Source organism: Garra rufa, chromosome 11 (assembly GCF_049309525.1).
Source record: "Garra rufa chromosome 11, GarRuf1.0, whole genome shotgun sequence".
Lineage (NCBI taxonomy): Eukaryota > Metazoa > Chordata > Actinopteri > Cypriniformes > Cyprinidae > Garra > Garra rufa.
In genome coordinates, this window is record NC_133371.1 from 14329632 (window position 1) to 14349080 (window position 19449).

Genomic DNA, 19449 nt, shown 5'->3' on the forward strand with positions numbered 1-19449 from the left:
AAAGGTTTGAAAAAAAAAAAAAAAACATTTTCAGCACTTCAATGCATATTTTGTTGCTTGAATAGATCACAAACATAATTTGGCAACTATTAGGAACATTGTCTTATTTATGACAAATTTATGTTCTTAACATTCATCTAGTCAGAATCCTATGTCACTGACCTTGTCATGCAATTCTTGATTGACAAGTGCCCTGCCCCTTTCTGTGGAATTACCCCAATGAAGTCATGTGAATTCACGTAACATCCAAGCAAAAATTGTAGTAAAAGTCATGTTCACTAAATTTTGTTAGAACATGAAATAAACACACTGGAGCTTATGTGTCCCAGATTACCCGAATTCACCCTAACTGATGCAACTGACCTAAATTCATTCAGTTCACAAAACAAGACACATTTCTCAAAACATGTAGCAAATTTCACCTGTTTACACACATTCAAATTTGCTCAATGTTTTCTACAAAACTCTACAAAAAAATACCCTCATTGCACAGGTTATCATTCGGAAGACACAAACACAATATTTACCTCAAGGATCACAATGTGAACTCAAATAGAACACATTTATGTATAATTTTTTGTTCCTGATGATTTTGTAGCAGTGTTTTGAATGGATCTCACTAGTGTTTACTAGACACCCTGGTGAAAAAAAATAAGCTAAAACCGGCCTAGGCTGGTTGGCTGGTTTTAGCTGGTTACCCAGCCTTGTTTTAGCTGGTCATAGCTGGTCAGCAGGCTGGTTTTAGAAGGGGTTTTGGCCACTTTTCCAGCCTGGCAAGGCTGGTCTTAGCTGGTCAGGCTGGGAAACCACCAACTAAAACCAGCCTGACCAGCCTGGGAGACCAGCTAAAACCAGCTACTTCCAGCTTAAACCAGCTAAGACCAGCTAACCAGCCTAGGCTGGTTTTAGTTGTTTTTTTTTTTTTTTTCATCAGGGCAGTAGTTTGTGTATTTGTAGGTTTTGTGTCTGAATTGTTTCATAAATTGTGTTAGCAATAAAAAAAAACGGTATTATACAGTATATACAGTAGATGTAAAATTAGATATCTAGGAAAGCTTTCCAGCTGTTTAAACTGTGGAGCATGAGACAAGCAAGAATTGATCAAATGCAAATGTGTTCTTTAAATGCAATGTAAGTTGCTTTAGATAAACACATTGACCAACTGCATAAATGTAAAATATAAGAACGTTAGATTCATATATTTTCACAAATAAAAAGATAGATAAGATAGGAATGTGCCATTCACATCTGTAGGCAGTTTTACAATAATGTTCAATTACAGTTGAAAATGGAGCTGGCTGCTCAGTCGTGCCGAAGTTATCAGGCGTCAGTCCAGTAGGAGGCGCTGTAATCCACGTACTACCCTTTGAGGAGGTCCATGTCAACATTACAGTTGACTCAAGAGTACAGAGGTAAGCAAACAGGACATTATATTTGAATTTGGACAGTATATTTGAGTACTGTTTCATTCTCAGATGAAGGTCATCAAATTAATTTTTAAAGAAATTAATGAAAACTAATGAGGCCTAAAGTGATAGTTCACCCAGTTGTTCAACAATTGGTCCTGTTAAACAAAAAGACAATTTTTCATCAATAATTCATGATAAATCATTTCTCACTGCAGCGTGTCTGAAATTGCTGTGATTGGTCCCCCGGGCCTCTTCATATCACCAATGGAAATAGGACCGAATTTCCAGAGCTCTGTCACACTGTCCTGGGTCAGAGGTCCGAATCAGTTCGCCCGTCTCCTGTCCATCTGTTTCACTGCAAATACTCAAAGGTAGCCAGGAATCAGCTTTAATTCTTCATAAAACAAATTAATGACTGACAGCTCAGTTTAAACTCTTTTGTGTTTGTTTCACAGCCTGCAGTCTAACATGAGGTGCATATGGCTTCAACAAAGTAAGATTGTTTTACTCCTTTTCCATGTTTTCCTGTTACTATTTAAAAAAAAAAATGGTAATGGGAGGTCAAATACCTAGAATCTTTATTCCACATATTTCCACTCTCTTTCAGCACAAACAGACCCTTTGCCACCTGGAACAGGTAATAATTTCTTTAGTTGGTTTTGTTGTAATTCATTTAACCTAAGTATTAAACTTCTGCAGTTGTAATGTGCAGAATCCTTTCGTAGATACTTAAAAATCAGGTGTTGTAGTATTTCTTATCTTATACTGTTGATAACAATGACGGCTATCCATAATGAAATTGGCAACAAACTAAATCTTTATTAAACAGCACATGGACACTGAACTGTCACACAGCAGAACAGAGCGAAAAACACAAACCAAAACATGCACTAATGCACCGTCCTGCTTAATGATAGTACTACCTAGTGTGTGTCAGCAATATTAATACTATCAGTGTACATCACAATACACTTGAGATGTGCTGTCTGTTTTTGAGTTTTTGTTTTTTTTTTCATTTGAAACCTCCTGAAAAATTTGATGTCACTGTTTTCATAGTGGATTGATGGTTTTTCTTATATCTACAGTATGTCACAAAAGTGAGTACACCCCTCACATTTCAGCAACCATTTTAGTATATCTTCTCAAGGGACAATGCTGTATAGAAATTAAACTTGGATATATTTTAGAGTTGTCAATGTGCAGCTTGTATAGCAGTATAGAATTATTATCACCTGAAAATTACTCAACATACAGCCATTATTGTCAAAATAGCTGGCAACAAAAGTGAGTAAACCCTAAGTGAACTTGTCCAAAGTGAAATCTGGCACTGCCTTAATCCTCCTGGGCATTGAATTGACCAGAGCTGCACAGGTTGTTGCTGGGATCCTCTTCCATTCCTCTATAATGACATCACAAGCTGCAGAAAGTTAGACACATGGCGCTTCTCCACCTACCGCTTGAGGATGCCCCACAGGTGCTTAATAGGGTTGCAGGTCTGGAGACATACTTGGCCACCCCATCACCTTCACTTTCAGCTTCCTCAGCAAGGCAGTTGCTATCTTGGTGGTGTGTTTGGGATCGTTATCATGTTGGAAAAACTTCCGTTCAACCTAGTTTCTGGAGGAAAAAAATTACAGTACATAATGGAATCCATGTTTCCCTCAATGAACTGCAGCTCCCCAGACCATGATGCTACCACCACCATGCTTGACTGTAGGCAAGACACAATTTTCTTGGTACTCCTCACCAGGGCATCACCACACATGCTGGACACCATCTGAGCCAAACATTTATTTTATAGTCTTATTAGACCACAGAACATGGTTCCAATAATTCATGCTCTTAGACAGGTTGTCTTCAGCAAACTGTTTGCGGGCTTTCTTGTGAGCCAGCTTCAGATGAGGCTTCGTTTCGGGTACGACGCCTATGCAAACTGACTTGTTGCAGTGTGCAGTGTATGGTCTGAGCACTGAGCACAGAAACCAGGTTCTGCACCTGACAGAACGAGTGCTCAACTTCGTTGATCGACTCTTGCAAGGCCTGGAAAACCTCTGTATAACTCTTAAACTTGTTCATCTTTGTGGAGAGCAACAATTGTCAAATTCTCAGAGAGTTCTTTGCCATGAGATGCCATTTTAAACATCCAGTGGTCATTATGAGAGAATTGCGCTTAAAGCACATTTTAACTGCTGTAATACAAGATACACCACTTCGTATGGTCCTGTCAAGCAGACAAAAACATAAACATGATGAATAGGACATGTGGCTTTGATGGTTAAACAACATACTGTTGTTAACACTTAGGGTGTACTCACATTCGTTGCCAGCCATTTTGACAATAATGACTGCATGTTGAGTTATTTTCAGAGGACCGTAAATCTGTACTGCTATACAAGCTGCACATTGACTACTCTAAAATATATCCAAAATTTCATTTCTTTAGTATTGTCCCTTGAGAAGATATACTAAAATGGTTGCTGAAATGTGAGGGGTGTACTTACTTTTGTGAGATACTATTTGCATTCTGAATTATACTTAGTTTTGTGTACCATGTACATATTTATTCATCAATAGTCATTACAATCCAGAGGTACTGGATTGATTTCATGTTTATTTCTGTGCAAAAAACTAAATTTAAAACACAGCTGTCTCTACAGTCGTGGCCAAAAGTTTTGAGAATGACACAAATATTAGTTTTCACAAAGTTTGCTGCTAAACTGCTTTTAATCTTTGTTTCAGTTGTTTCTGTGATGTACTGAAATATAATTACAAGCACTTCATACGTTTCAAAGGCTTTTATCGACAATTACATGACATTTATGCAAAGAGTCAGTATTTGCAGTGTTGACCCTTCTTTTTCATGACCTCTGCAATTCGACTGGGCATGCTCTCAATCAACTTCTGGGCCAAATCCTGACTGATAGCAACCCATTCTTTCATAATCACTTGGAGTTTGTCAGAATTAGTGAGTTTTTGTTTGTCCACCCGCCTCTTGAGGATTGACCACAAGTTCTTAATGGGATTAAGATCTGGGGAGTTTCCAGGCCATGGACGAAAAATTTCAACGTTTTGGTCCCCGAGCCAATTAGTTATCACTTTTGCCTTATGGCACGGTGCTCCATCGTGCTGGAAAATGCATTGTTCTTCACCAAACTGTTGTTGGATTGTTGGAAGAAGTTGCTGTTGGAGGGTGTTTTGGTACCATTCTTTATTCATGGCTGTGTTTTTGGGCAAAATTGTGAGTGAGCCCACTCCCTTGGATGAGAAGCAACCCCACACATGAATGGTCTCAGGATGCTTTACTGTTTGCATGACACAGGACTGATGGTAGCGCTCACCTTTTCTTCTCTGGACAAGCCTTTTTCCAGATGCCCCTAACAATCGGAAAGAGGCTTCATCGGAGAATATGACTTTGCCCCAGTCCTCAGCAGTCCATTCGCCATACTTTTTGAAGAAGATCAATCTGTCCCTGATGTTTGTTTTGGAGAGAAGTGGCTTCTTTGCTGCCCTTCTTGACACCAGGCCTTCTTCCAAAAGTCTTCGCCTCACTGTGCGTGCAGATGCGCTCACACCTGCCTGCAGCCATTCCTGAGCAAGCGCTGCACTGGTGGCACACCGATCCCGCAGCTGAATCCTCTTTAGGAGATGATCCTGGCGCTTGCTGGACTTTCTTGGACGCCCTGAAGCCTTCTTAACAAGAATTGAACCTCTTTCCTTGAAGTTCTTGATGATCCTATAAATTGTTGATTTAGGTGCAATCTTAGTAGCCACAATATCCTTGCCTGTGAAGCCATTTTTATGCAACGCAATGATGGCTGCACGCGTTTTTTTTTTTAAGGTCACCATGGTTAACAATGGAAGAATAATGATTTCAAGCATCACCCTCCTTTTAACATGTCAAGTCTGCCATTCTAATCTAATCAGCCTGACATAATGATCTCCAGCCTTGTGCTCGTCAACATTCTCACCTGAGTTAACAAGACGATTACTGAAATGATCTCAGCAGGTCCTTTAATGACAGCAATGAAATGCAGTGGAAAGATTTTTTCGGGATTAAGTTCATTTTCATGGCAAAGAAGGACTATGCAATTCATCTGATCACTCTTCATAACATTCTGCAGTATATGCAAATTGCTATTATAAAAACTTAAGCAGCAACTTTTCCAATTTCCAATATTTATGTAATTCTCAAAACTTTTGGCCACGACTGTATTTTTTAAAACTGTCATGAGTTAAAGCACAGGACTGTCTTCCACTGCTCATAAGTTTGTCTCTCCCTCATTAATTTAAATGTAAAGATGTTTTTCATGTGTATTTGCCTGTCAGAGTTGAAGTGTAAGGAGCGAGAGCTTGAGATGTCTCTAGTGCTGCCCATTTCCTTCCTGGAGAATCTGCATTTCTCTGACCTCCAGCTGAATGATCCGAACTGCCCAGTATTTTATAACTCAACCCATGTGACCGCCACTTTCCCTCTGACAGGCTGCGGAACCAAGAGAATGGTATGAAACGTTCTCACTTGATAGACATGCAGTTATTAGTGTCTTTGTATTTTTAGCAGTAACATCAAGTTGTGACTGTTTTTTTTTTTCCTAAACATTTATCATATCTTTTTCAAACTATTTATCTTAACATTTACCCTAAAATAAAAATCCTGCAATTATTTGCTCAGTCCCATTATGTTCCAAACCCTTGAACTTTGTAGCCACTTATAATGTAGTCTCAGCCTCAGACGTCACGCCCACGGAACGTTGGCTAAACGTCTGATGCATATGGTACACTTAACTGGAAACACTTCAGGAATGTCGAAGTCGTCATCTGATTAGTTGAATTTGACCGGATTTCCGGTAAACGCGAGTGCCGACTGATTTAGGCTCAATCCCAATTCTACCCCTTACCCCTACACTTAGCCCTACCCCTCCGTTTGGCGCGTTCACGTGAAGGGGTAGGGGTGTCTCATTTCTCTTTTGGTTGGAGGGGTAGGGGTAAGGGGAAGGGCCAGATAGCCCTCCAAACGAAGATTTTTCAGGACCTCACTTCAAACGAAGGGCTAAGAGAAATTTCCAACATGGCTGCTCACTCGAGCAAGCAGACTCGTAAATATAAGTAATTTTTGCCTTTAATACGGATTTTCATGACAATGTTTCATTATATGTATATTACCTTCAATCTTGTGTTTGTGTTTATGGTGTTGTTTTGTAAATAAACGTTTGCAAAAAAATCGCTAAAGTTTGCTAGCAGATAGCACTGATTGCACGATATTACAAAATATATTTTTATGTCATATACACTTGACTGCATGTTAGAAACATGAAAGACCAGTGGCACGGCAATTTGCAACGGTGGTGTAGTGGATGGTGTACGCAGGTAACGTATACGGTGTATACACACTTCCACTTTTTAAATCCCCTCTGATGCGCATTATTCATTGTCCTGCATTCGCCAAAATCATGGCAGTCCACCACATCCAGTCATGTGAATAAATGTAAATATTCGCTCAAAACACCCAATAAAGGCAGTGATGATGCAGTCAGGACCGTGGAGCCGGCTTGCTTTGAAATGTATTTGATGATTGCGCCTAATGCACCTGCGCCCGATACGTCTACCGCACCAGTAATTTAAATCAGTACATAATAATAAAAACGATACCTTACAAATAAAAAGAAGCTGATTTTTACGATCAGAAATTTCTTAAACCAGTGAACCCCTGTAAACATTTTAGTCCAAGGATCCAGAAAACGAACGCGTTCAAATAGAAAGTTGAAAACGAAATTCACAAATGAAGCATATATACTTCTCCAGGCACCACTACACTGATTAGCAATTTGCCGCGCATGTGATAATGCGTTGTTTGTTTTGCTTACGGCCACATGTGAATGAACGGTGCGTACACCGTACATTTGTACTTTTTGCAACATGACAACATTTTGACATCTTGGAATGAGTGATAAACATCTGCGCATGTCCTCTGACGTAACATTAGGAACTAGCGACAACGTATGATGACGTATCACAGTGTTGTAGTGGTGTCCCATTTCTTAGGGGAAATATTTTAGCCCTTCCCCTTTACACTTTGTTTCAAGGGACAAGGGGAAGGGGCGAGGGGTAGGCGAAGGGGTAGAAAATAGAATTGGGATTGGGCTGATTTACTCTTGTATTTTGCTAAGAGGTGCTTATGCAGACGCCATTGTTGTTATACTCTTTTGCAACGTTCGCGAACAAATTACTGACTTACTGCTTGTTCTCCCTCTTCTTATTTAACTTTCAATGCTGGTTATTTCAGTGACTGACTTGTTGCACGCCAGTCTGTTGTTGTGGGGGCATTTCCACGCCCCGAAACGTGACGCTGAACGAAACGAACTGTGATTGGTTGTTTGACATGTCGGTCAAACAGCCTTATGGGCGGGCCTTGGCCAATTAAAGCTGCCATGAATTCCAGACCTTCAGCCGTCAGTCTGAAGGTCTGGCTACGCGAGACTACTTATTATGTAATAACAAATCATAATTTAATAACTGCACATAAAGTATTAGATTAATGTATAAAAAAGTTTCACTTAACGATAATAGGTTATTGTATACACCATAGCAACCTATAACAGCTCATTATATAATACCAGTCAGTCACTTTGATAAAAGAACACTGAGTTCTATGCACTAAATTTAAATATTAATAACACTAAAGCTTACCCTTTCTAATTATGAATTACCTGTCTAATTGTTGACATACATTAATTTAACCCTTGTGCATTGTTCACATTCACTACCCTCTCGTTATGTTCGTGGATGAAAACATCCACTAAATTAAACTGCTGTAAAAATTTATCAGATAAATATTTTTTTGAATTTCTTTTTGCATAAATCTGTTAATCAACCTCAGTCCTGATCAAAACTACCAAATCTTTTAAAAAATACAGGATTTTGACTTTAATTGGCAAGTTCATAAATGATGTCACTGATTTTGGAAAAAAAAATTTTTTTCAATATAAAAGGTAATAGTGGACTGGATTTTTTTTAACCTTTTTAACAGTCTTGGACATTAGATTAGTAAGAAGATTGGCTTTCATGCATTGTTAGTTTTGGCGCAGCATCAGATTTTCATTTTTTCGCCCTCATTTGTTGTTCGTGGCTGTTTTTGTCCCATTGACTTCCATTATAACCACATTTTTTGATTGTAAAGCCATGACACTATATAATGATGAATTCTTGATTGTTTGTGGTTTTCCCTGTTGGAAAGAGGTAAAATTAGTAAATTTTACTGTTGATTATCAGTTGGCCCCATTAACCCTTTAGATAGGCTTTTGCAAAAAAAGCTTAGTTTTTACATAGAGTTCTATGGAGTATAACGGAATATTATAGTGTGCGTGTGTGTGTGTATGTGTTTGTGAGTGTGTGAAAGTGTGTGAGAGTGTATGAGAATGTGTGTGAGTGTCTATGAGTGTAAGAGAGACCTCTGTGCACCTTGATACATCTGAGAAAATCAAAATAAGCACCTCAGCTCTCAGAACTATATGGAGTAAACAAAAACATAAATATACTTACTTTGTTTTTGTTTACTCCATGTAGTTCTGAGAGCTGAGGTGCTTATTTTGATTTTCTCAGACGTATCAAGGTGCACAAAGGTCTCTCTCACACTTTCACTCACTTTCACACACTCACACACACATACACACATGCACACTATAATATGCTGTTATACTCCATAGAACTCTATGTAAAAACTAAGCTTTTTTTTGCAAAGGCCTGTCTAAAGGGCTAATGGGGCCAACTGATAATCAACAGTAAAATGTACTAATTTTACCTCTTCCCAACAGGGAAAACCACAAACAATCAAGAATTCATCATTATATGGTGTCATGGCTTTGCAATCAAAAAATGTAGTTATAATGGAAGTCAACGGGGCAAAAACAGCCACGAACAACAAAGGAGGGAGAAAAAATTAAAATCTGATGCTGCGCCAAAACTAACAATGCATGAAAACCAATCTTCTTACTAATCTTTCACATGTCCAAGACCTTTAAAAAGGTAAAAAAAAATCCAGTCCACAATTACCTTTTATAATGAAAATAAGTCATTTTGTGTGTTTTTTTCCCCTCCAAAATCAGTGACATCATTTATGAACTTACCAATTAAAGAGTCAAAATCCTGAATTTTTTCAAAAGATTTTGTAGTTTTGATCAGGACTGAGGTTGATTAAGAGATTTAGGCAAAAAAAAAAAAAAAAAAATTTAGATAAATTTTTACAGCAGTTTAATTTAGTGGATGTTTTCATCCACGAACATAACGAGAGGGTAGTAAATTTGCCCAGAGCGTAAGTTTTTCAAAAAAAAAAATTCAAAGCATTTTCTTAAAATATGTGTCAAAATAAGATTTCTATAACAGAGAAAAAGTTGTGGCCAAATTAAGACTCAACAGCACCCCTCAGTGGACGAAAACGTCCCCAACAACACATAAGGGTTAAAGGTCATAAAAACTTGTATAAAAAAATGTATAATGCATTTATAATTATAGAAATATGCACATAGGTGACAAGCAATATTTATTGGACTATGGCTGAGAAAGCAAACTCACAAATGAAGGATGTCTACTATAAAAAGAGTCATTGAAAAATATGTGGTCTGAATGCTGTTATCTCTGCTTTGATGTTTTCCAGCATTTAGGATCAGAATTGCTATACACCAACACTTTACGCAGCATCAATCCCAACTCCAGTATAAGCCGTTTTGCCACTCTCATTCTCCCACTCGCCTGCCGAATTCCTGGCCAACAAGCTAAAGGTCCAGCTTTTAAAATCTCCATCCCTGAAGAAGTGAAGACGTTTGGTGCAGTGTCCTTTTGGCTTGAGTTCCACCTTCCTGGAGAGGGTCCCCTGGCCAAAGAGACGCGCATGCCACGTTTGCGTGCTTTACCGCCAGTCCGCGTGGCTCGAGACCTACGTGCTATAGGCAAGATGGAGATGCTGGACCTGCATGTGTATTCTAACTGCTCATTGGCTCGTGCTGAGCTCATGGTGGGCCGCTGTGTTGAATCAGATACAGAAGATTTCAAAAACCCAAGGCCTCTACTGAACCAGGGGTTAGTACCACCTTTAGCCAAATCAAAGACTCTCTTACTCAAACTGTTTCTACTGCTAATAGTTAAGCTACAGTTATTTGTACAGGAGTTCAAAAGAATGGAGACGAGAATATTATAAAGACTTAAAGGGTTAGTACACCCAAAAATGAAAATTAGCCCAAGATTTACTAACCCTCAAGGCATCCTAGGTGTACATGACTTTCTTTTTTCAGTCGAATCCAAACAGAGTTACATTGAGGAAAAAAATATTTGATCCCCTGATGATTTTGTACGTTTCCTCACTGACAAACAAATGATCAGTCTATAATTTTAATGGTAGGTATATTTGAACAGTGAGAGACTACAACAACAAAAATCCAAGAAAAACAACAAAAATCCAGAAAAACGCATTTTTAAAAAAAAAGTTATAAATTGACTTGCATTTTAATGAATAAATAAGTATTTGCTCCCTTATCAATCAGCAAGATTTCTGGCTCCCAGGTGTCTTTTATACAGGTAATGAGCTGAGATTAGGAGCACTATCTTAAAGGGAGTGCTCATAATCTCAGCTTGTTACCTATATAAAAGACACCTGTCCACAGAAGCATTCAATCATTTAGATTCCAAACTCTCCACCATGGCCAAGACCAAAGAGCTGTCCAAGGATGTCAGAGACAAGATTTTAGACCTACACAAGGCTAGAATGGGCTACAAGTCCATTGCCAAGCAGCTTGGTGAGAAGGTGACAACAGTGCGATTATTCGCAAATTGAAGAAACACTGGGTGCTTTCACACCTGACATTTTTTTTCGGAACCTGGCACGTTTCCTCCCTAAGCTCGATTCATTTAGGCATATGTGAAGACGGCAATCGCGGATCCGTGCCAAAACAATCGGTCCGAGATCGCCTGAACGAGATGGTCTCGGCTCGATTGAAAACGAACTCTGGAGCGGTTCGTTGTAGTGAGAAAGCAATCCGATCAAACGGACCAACGAACCAGGCTATATCACAATGTATAATGGGTAATTACAGTTTCGGGAAAAGCAGTAGCTTGTTGTTTACCTAATAACTCTTAAAATTAACCTGTCAATGTCTGTGTGTGGGCACGTCTTTACTATTCAAAATCAAAGTGCGCCTTTTCATTTTATAATGCCGTCTTATTGCTCTCTTTGTAGTAGGTGCATTTTAAAAATGTTTTCTCTAGGAATCCTGGACTCCTGCTCAAAATTATAAATTAGCTACAAAAAATGCAACAATAAACCCACAAAGCTGTTGTTTTTCCATCCTGATGGATGACAGCTGAGCAGAATCCCGGAAAATAACCTGTGGAACTTTGACCAATGAGAGGACAGTTTACTCGCGCGTGACTTGTATTAACACATTTGGTCCATTTAGAAACTTTGAAAAGTGTGAAAGCGAACCACACCAAGAATAAAATGCAACATTGTAATAATTTTAATCCCTGTTTCGGAACAGAGAAATTGTACAGGTGAGAAAGGACCCTAAATAACTGTCAGTTTCTCTTGTTCTGGGGCTCCATGCAATATCTCACTTCGTGGAGTTTCAATGATCATGAGAACAGTGAGAAATCAGTCCAGACCTAGAACTACACGGGAGGATCTTGTCAATGATCTCAAGGCAGCTGGGATCATAGTCACCAGGAAAACAATTGAAAACACACTATGCCATGAAGGACTGAAATCCTGCAGTGCCCGCAAGGTCCCCTGCTCAAGAATGCACATGTACAGGCCTGTCTAAAGTTTGCCAATAAACATCTGAATGATTCAGAGGAGAACTGGGTGAAAGTGTTGTGGTCAGATAAGACCAAAATCAAGCTTATTGGCATCAACTCAACTCGCCATGTTTGGAGATGGAGGAATGCTGCCTATGACCCCAAGAACACCATCCCCACGTCAAACATGCTTTGGGGGTGTTTTTCTGCTAAGGGGACAGGACAACTGCACCGCATCAAAGGGACGATGGACAGGGCCATGTACCGTCAAATCTTGGGTGAGAAACTCCTTCCCTCATCCAGGCCATTGAAAATGGGTCATGGATGGGTATTCCAGCATGACAATGACCCAAAACACAGGGCCAAGGCAACAAAGGAGTGGCTCAAAAAGAAGCACATTACAGTCCTAGAGTGGCCTAGCCAGTCTCCAGATCTTAATCCCATAGAAAATCTGTGGAGGGAGCTGAAGGTTTGAGTTGCCAAATGTCAGCCTCAAAACCTTAATGACTTAGAGAAAATCTGCAAAGAGGAGTGGGACACAATCTCTCCCGAGATGTGTGCAAACCTGGAGGCCAACTACAAAAACATCTGACCTCTGTGATTGCCAACAAGGGTTTTGCCACCAAGTACAAATGCAGGTTTTGTGAAGGGGTCAGATACTTATTTCACTCATTAAAATGCAATCAATTAACTTTTTTGAAATGCGTTTTTCTGGATTTTTTGTTATTCTGTTTCTCACTGTTCAAAAAAACCTACCAATAAAATTATAGACTGATCATTTCTTTGTCAGTGGGCAAATGTAGAAAATCAGCAGGGGATCAATTTTTTCCCTCCTCACTGTATATTAAAAATTGTCCTAGCTCTTCCAAGCTTTATAATGGCAGTGGGCGAGTGTTTCTGTTCGACAGTCCAAAAGAAGTCCAAATAAAGCACATCCATTCATAATAAAAAGCACTCCACACAGCTCTGGGGGGTGAATAAAGGCCTCCTGTAGCGAATCGATGCATTCTTGTAAGAAAAATATCCATATTTAAAACTTAATTATCACTTTTCTCTAGCTTGCACTAACTGTCATACGTGGACTCTGGGCAGATGACGTATAGGACCTGTGCGTTGCCATGCGCCACTGATCTTGCGAAAACCAGTGTTGTTTACGGGAGCAAAGGAAGAAAAGTTTCCTTTTGCACAGGGAAGCCAGTCTTCTCTTGGCTTATATGGAAATCCTCAGACATTTTTCTTTACAAATCCTCCTTTTGTACTTCTAATTTGTGACTACTGTTTTGTTTTGCTCTCCCCTCTCCACTTCCACAGTGCATGTGCTGATGTCAGTTCTCATCAGCACATGCGCAACGCATACGTCTTACATCGTCCACCCGGAACGGCTTCCGTGTACGACAGTTAGTGCGAGCTGGAGAAAAGTGATTATTGCATTTTAAATATGGATATTTTTCGTGTGGAGCACTTTTTATTATGGATGGATGCACTTTATTGGACTTCTTTTGGACTGTTGAACAGAAACACCCACCCACTGCCATTACAAAGCTTGAAAGGGTCAGGAGAGTTTTTAATATAACTGAATGGATTCAACTGAAAGAAGAAAGTAAGATACATCTAAGTTGCCTTGAGGGTGAGTAAAACATGGGCTCCAAAACCTTTCTGTGACTGTGTAGCAACACCCTAAAAACCATTTACAACACCCTAGCAATGCAGCAGCACTCACTAAACACTAAGTGTAATATTTGTAAAAAGCAAAACATTTAGGGCTCTTCTCATTTTTACTTTAAGACAGGGGTGCCCAACCCAGTTCCTGGAGATCTACCTTCCTGCAGAGTTCGGTTCCAACCCTGATCAAACACACCTGTCTGTAATGATCAAGTGCTCCTAAAACAGATCCTAATGAGTTGGTTCAGTTGTGTTTGATTAGGGTTGGAACTGAACTCTGCGGGAAGGTAGATCTCCAGGAAAAGGGTTGGGCACTGCTTTAACATAAATCAGCAGATTTAATGCACCTCTCCTAGTGCTTCATGTACTTTTTCCATCATTAATCTGAATTAATCAGTCACATGGCTCTGTTTTTCAGTTGTGCATCTGGAAATGGAACTTTGGAGATCTTGACATCAACTTCAGCTGTTCGGGTTTTCCGCTTATATCTCGGTTCACTGGGTATAAAGGGAGACACGGTATGTTTCATTATCTGTGTTTTCAATATGCTTGATAGCCTTTTTATGTACAGCCTATGTAAAGGTGGATCATTCTTGCTTGTCTGTTATTAAAGCCTGTTCAACTGTTTCTCTAGATGTATGTTGAGTGTGTAGTGCACCTTTGTGTTACCACCAAAGAAACCGGCAGATGTTCTGATCCATGTACGGAAACACCAGACCCATTGATAGTAGACAGCATTCTGACTCGCAGCTATACTGTGCGCTCTGGGCCTGTTCCCCTCATTAAAGTCACAGAAACCAGCACTACAACTGCCAATCCAACTCAAACGGCTAATCCAGTTGCTCAGCCTTCCACCAGCCAGGGCACAACAGCATCTGCCTCTCGCGGTAAGTGTTTACTCGATAGTATTGGTACAGTGCATATTTCTTTGACACGGCACATAAAGTATCTTTGCTCTTCTCTGTTTCAGCTCTGGATACAGGTGCATTCTGGGTAATCACTGTGTCACTGCTTTTACTTGTGCTTCTTCGATGAGCTGTTGCGACACATTGGAGAACATTGTAGTGCAGTTCATCGCTGACTAATCAAATCAGCTTTTCTTCTTTCTTAACCACCATTACAATATCCTTTAATCAAGTAAAAAACACATATAAGAAAACTTACTTCATACTTTTACTGTCACTGTCATTTAAAGATGTTGGGAGGAAACACATCAACACCTGTTCTTCCTCTAATCTTTCATTTTTTACCAACTATAATAATATTATGTAATTTAATAAGATGTCTTTTTTTAACAAGAGGAAATAAATCAAAATTTAAAGTAAAAGCATTTATTCACCCTGTTTTTTCAAACCAGTATAAAGGAATAAAAGACTAAGATGTTTATCAGAATGTTGGCGCTTCTCTTTTCCATATGATATAATGAAAGCAGACAATAACCAGGTGTTGTTAAGCTCCAATAATAGCAATAATAATAATAATGATAATAATAAAAACTCGTAAAATAACTTTTTAAATTTGTGAGGTGAAGACCAACATTTAACCCATAATGCACTTCCAATATTGAGACTTAACATTGCCTCAAGTCAGTTTAATGTTGGTTTAGTTAGTGCTGGGATCATATTTTAATTGTGATGAACAAGATTATTAAGCATGATGATCTGAGATAGTGCTGCTTATTTATCCTGAAGCAAGCTTTTCTCTTAAATGAATATATTTTCTGCCCAATGTTTTACTTAATCTTCCCAACCTGGCAATCACAATTGCTTAGATTTCCAAATATCTGCAGTACTGCGACTCTCTGCCCCGAGAAGTGTGTACGTCTGCTTAGCACTGAAGTGGCACAAAGTAGTTTTTTTTTATGGATAACAGCATAAATATAGCATAAATATGCTAGAAATAGGTCAGTAATGGAGGCTCATTGTCTAATTGTAAATGTGAAGAATTACTCATAGAATTTAAGAATTTTTTGTTTCCCCTGATCTGCAGGGCCGTGCAGAGACCTTTAAAGGGGCAGGTGCTCAAAGTATGAAAAGGGCACCTTGAACAAGGCATTTAAGAGCCCCTCGGGTCCATCACCTCATTGTAGGCATCCAGTTACTCACGTAACAAGTAACAATGTCATTAATAAGACAAATAATGCATTATTCGAAGTTTTAATTGCATTTATGTTTAGTTCAGGACTCAAACAATAGAATTAGTAATATTTTTATCACTATAAAAGGGTTCTCTAAATAGGGCTGTGCTCAAAACATCAGTACAGCAATACTGTACTGTATATTGTGACACATTCCTTGCTGATATACGTATTATTACAGAGGTTTCTAGCAGCCAATGCTGTGAAGCTGTTTTGAGAAAGAAACGGAACATAAAAAAACATTTTAATGTTTAAAAGATTAAAAATATTTTCTTTGGACCTATTCATTTTGATTAGAAGTTGTTGTGTATTAAATTGTCAAACCTAAAGATTTTCTTCTCTCTGTTAAACACAATAAAAAAGCTGTTATATTAAACTCTGTGTGGTCACTATTGAAAATATATGTGGCCCCTGATGTATTGTATTGTAAGATTGTAGACGGTAGAATATTAAGGCATAAAATGGCATGATTTATAATTCAGATACAGGTTCACACAAAAACAAAATATCTTATACAATGGAATTTCAGCCTTTATACCATTAAAAGGGATAAATCGAGTTTTTAATTTAATTTATTATTATATTTTATTTAAAACATAAATAGTACTGTCTTAATTGTTTAGATATTTAGAAGGCACATTAACATCTTTCACATTTACAACTCTATGTTTGCTGCATAAAAACTAGGTCGATCATTGCAATAATTTGACCATAAAGAGCTGAAAAATGTGGAAATAAAAATTCATTCTATGTCACAAGGGGGCGTTTTAGGCGCGCTGAAATACTACGGTTTCCATAGGAACGGCTGTATACAAAGCAGCATTAACGCAGTTTTATCAGGCATGAAATGAAAATGCCAACGACACGTTTCTGAGGACAGTCGGTTCCCTTCAGATACATTCATATCAAGACATCAGTGCCGCGTTTTGACTTTGAAATGTGCAGCGTGCATATTTAATCAATGACATCACTGCCTTCTGAAGTTTTATCCAGCCCTATGGCGATTCTCCTCTTTCCTTCCCCAAATGTAAGACCTCCTAAATTATAATGAAGTCTTTTCTTATACTATTTAACATATATAAAACTGTTTATGGCCTGCAGGAGCCCTCTCCTTTACGATAGATTTACGATTATTTTTACATGACGACATTAACATTATCGGCAGCTATTTCAGAGCAGACTACACATGCACAAACTATAAAAAAGTATAAATACTCGTGCATAATCTCTTTTCTTCACGTCATTCTTATAATAATAAGTAACTTTAAATCTGGTGAAAACAACACTTACCAGCAGCCACCAACTTGTCTATCCTTGGCGTTATAAACATGATCGGATCGTCCTGAACTTCCGGGTGGGGTCGTCACGTGAAAGGTCATCACGAGGGTCATTCTATTTACAGCTAAAACATTATTAATTAATTTTACTAATAGTTCGATTGGGCAAGCTGTCGCGAATTCGTTATTTTTTATAAATATTTTATTTTTATATTATTACAAAAAAAAAAAATCTTAACAAAAGGGCACTTTGATCACTAGGAGCCAAAAGGGCAGGTGCTCAAGCACCCCCCCCCCCCCTGCACGTGCCTGCTGATCTGTATATTTTATGTGACTGTAGTACTTCATTTTGAGCATCTTTTGCTCACATCAACCGACATCCCATAACAACAAAACAAAAACTAGGTTTATGATAACTTTGTGAAAGTATTATAGAGAGAAAAATACCCTGAAATATTACATTGGCAAAGATTTCTCTGGAACATATTTCAGATGTTTTTACACTTTGACTGGAATACATTTAAATGAACTGAACATGTTGGCTCTTCAGTATATTGGTTCTCTAATTCAGTGGTTCTCAAACAGGGGTACGTGAGGTGACGGCAGGGGGTACGTGAACAAAATGCTGAGGTTTGCTATTCATTTAATTCTACCCCAAAACCGAGCATGTATTTCTGACAAGCAAAATGCCGCTTTTATTATAAAACAGGAACATTAGAGTGCAGTAAACAGTCAAACGACATCGAATTGACCTTATGCACGGAGCGTTCTTTAGAACTTCCGCATAAAGATAAGCCAGCTCATAAACTTCCGCTGAAGCTCATTTTCTATGTGCTATATATTAGGTGGACACTATTGAGACTCATCTGCCTCGTTCTTATCAGAAACTGAGAAAAATTATAATTGCAACATTATAAACAATGTTAGCGGCATGAACATTCAGATTCATATTATTTAACATATAATTTAAATGCGGAGCCTGGCAATCCCGTACTCTCTGTATCTGCACAGTTGTACATTTAAATGCTGACAGCTAAACACTATCACAACGTGTTTAAGCTAACGTTAACTAGCTAGCGATACTTCTCTTCAAGGACATCTTAATCGTATTCTTGATAATCACTAATTTGTACGGTGCCCGCCAGGGGACACCTTCGGTTCACTTATGTTTGTCGTGGCCACGAGATATTAATTCGTGGCCACGACATATTAACTCGTGGGAACGTAATATTATGTCGTGGGAACGTCATATTATGTCGTGGCCACGAGATCATTTTGTCGAGGTAACGACATCCTTATGTCGTGGCCACAAGATGCGATGATGAGGGAACGAGATCCATTTCTCATGGCCACGACTTCTTATGTTGAGGAAACAACATGCATTTCTCGAGGCCACGAGTTTAATACATAAACAAACCTGCGTGACCATAATAACCCAGGATTATCAGAGATTATCAGAGTTTATTCATATTTTATTTTTAATTAAGAAATTATTATATTAATTGTTACAGAAATTAATACAATATTAAATTATTATATTAACAATGGGAGAAGCTGTATATGCCAGTGCTGTCTGTGTGCGATGTAGACTATAGGCTATAGACCTATATTAAAAAGTTTATCATGAATAAATATTACATAAAGTACATCAAATAAAATAGTCCTACAGGAAACATTTTATGCATCTCCATTAACTGATCCTCCTCTTTCCGTAATATTTTTTATTATTCGTTTATATTCGTTATTTTCCCCTTCATTTCGATCTCCTTAACGTTCTGAATGTAGGTTCTATGACTGGGATTTTTACAGTTCAAAGGCTGAATTTAACATATACTGTATTTTATTTAGTCTAATTAATAGACAAATATAGGCCCGGTTTCCCAGACAGGGCTTAGACTAAGCCAGGATTAGACCATAGTTCAATTAGGACATTTAAGTAATTTTTATAAACATGCTTAGAAAAAAACATTACTGGTGTGCATCTTGAGACAAAACAAAGGCACTGATATATTTTAAAATCAATCAGTGCAATTTTATTTCAGTTGAAACAACTCAGACTTACATTTTAGTCTAGGACTAGGCTTAAGCCTTGTCTGCGAAACCGGGCCATAGTGTTTCAGTGAAGAGTGAATTATTCACGTAGTTTCATTTGGAAATCATTTATCGTCACACCATAAAATAAGCC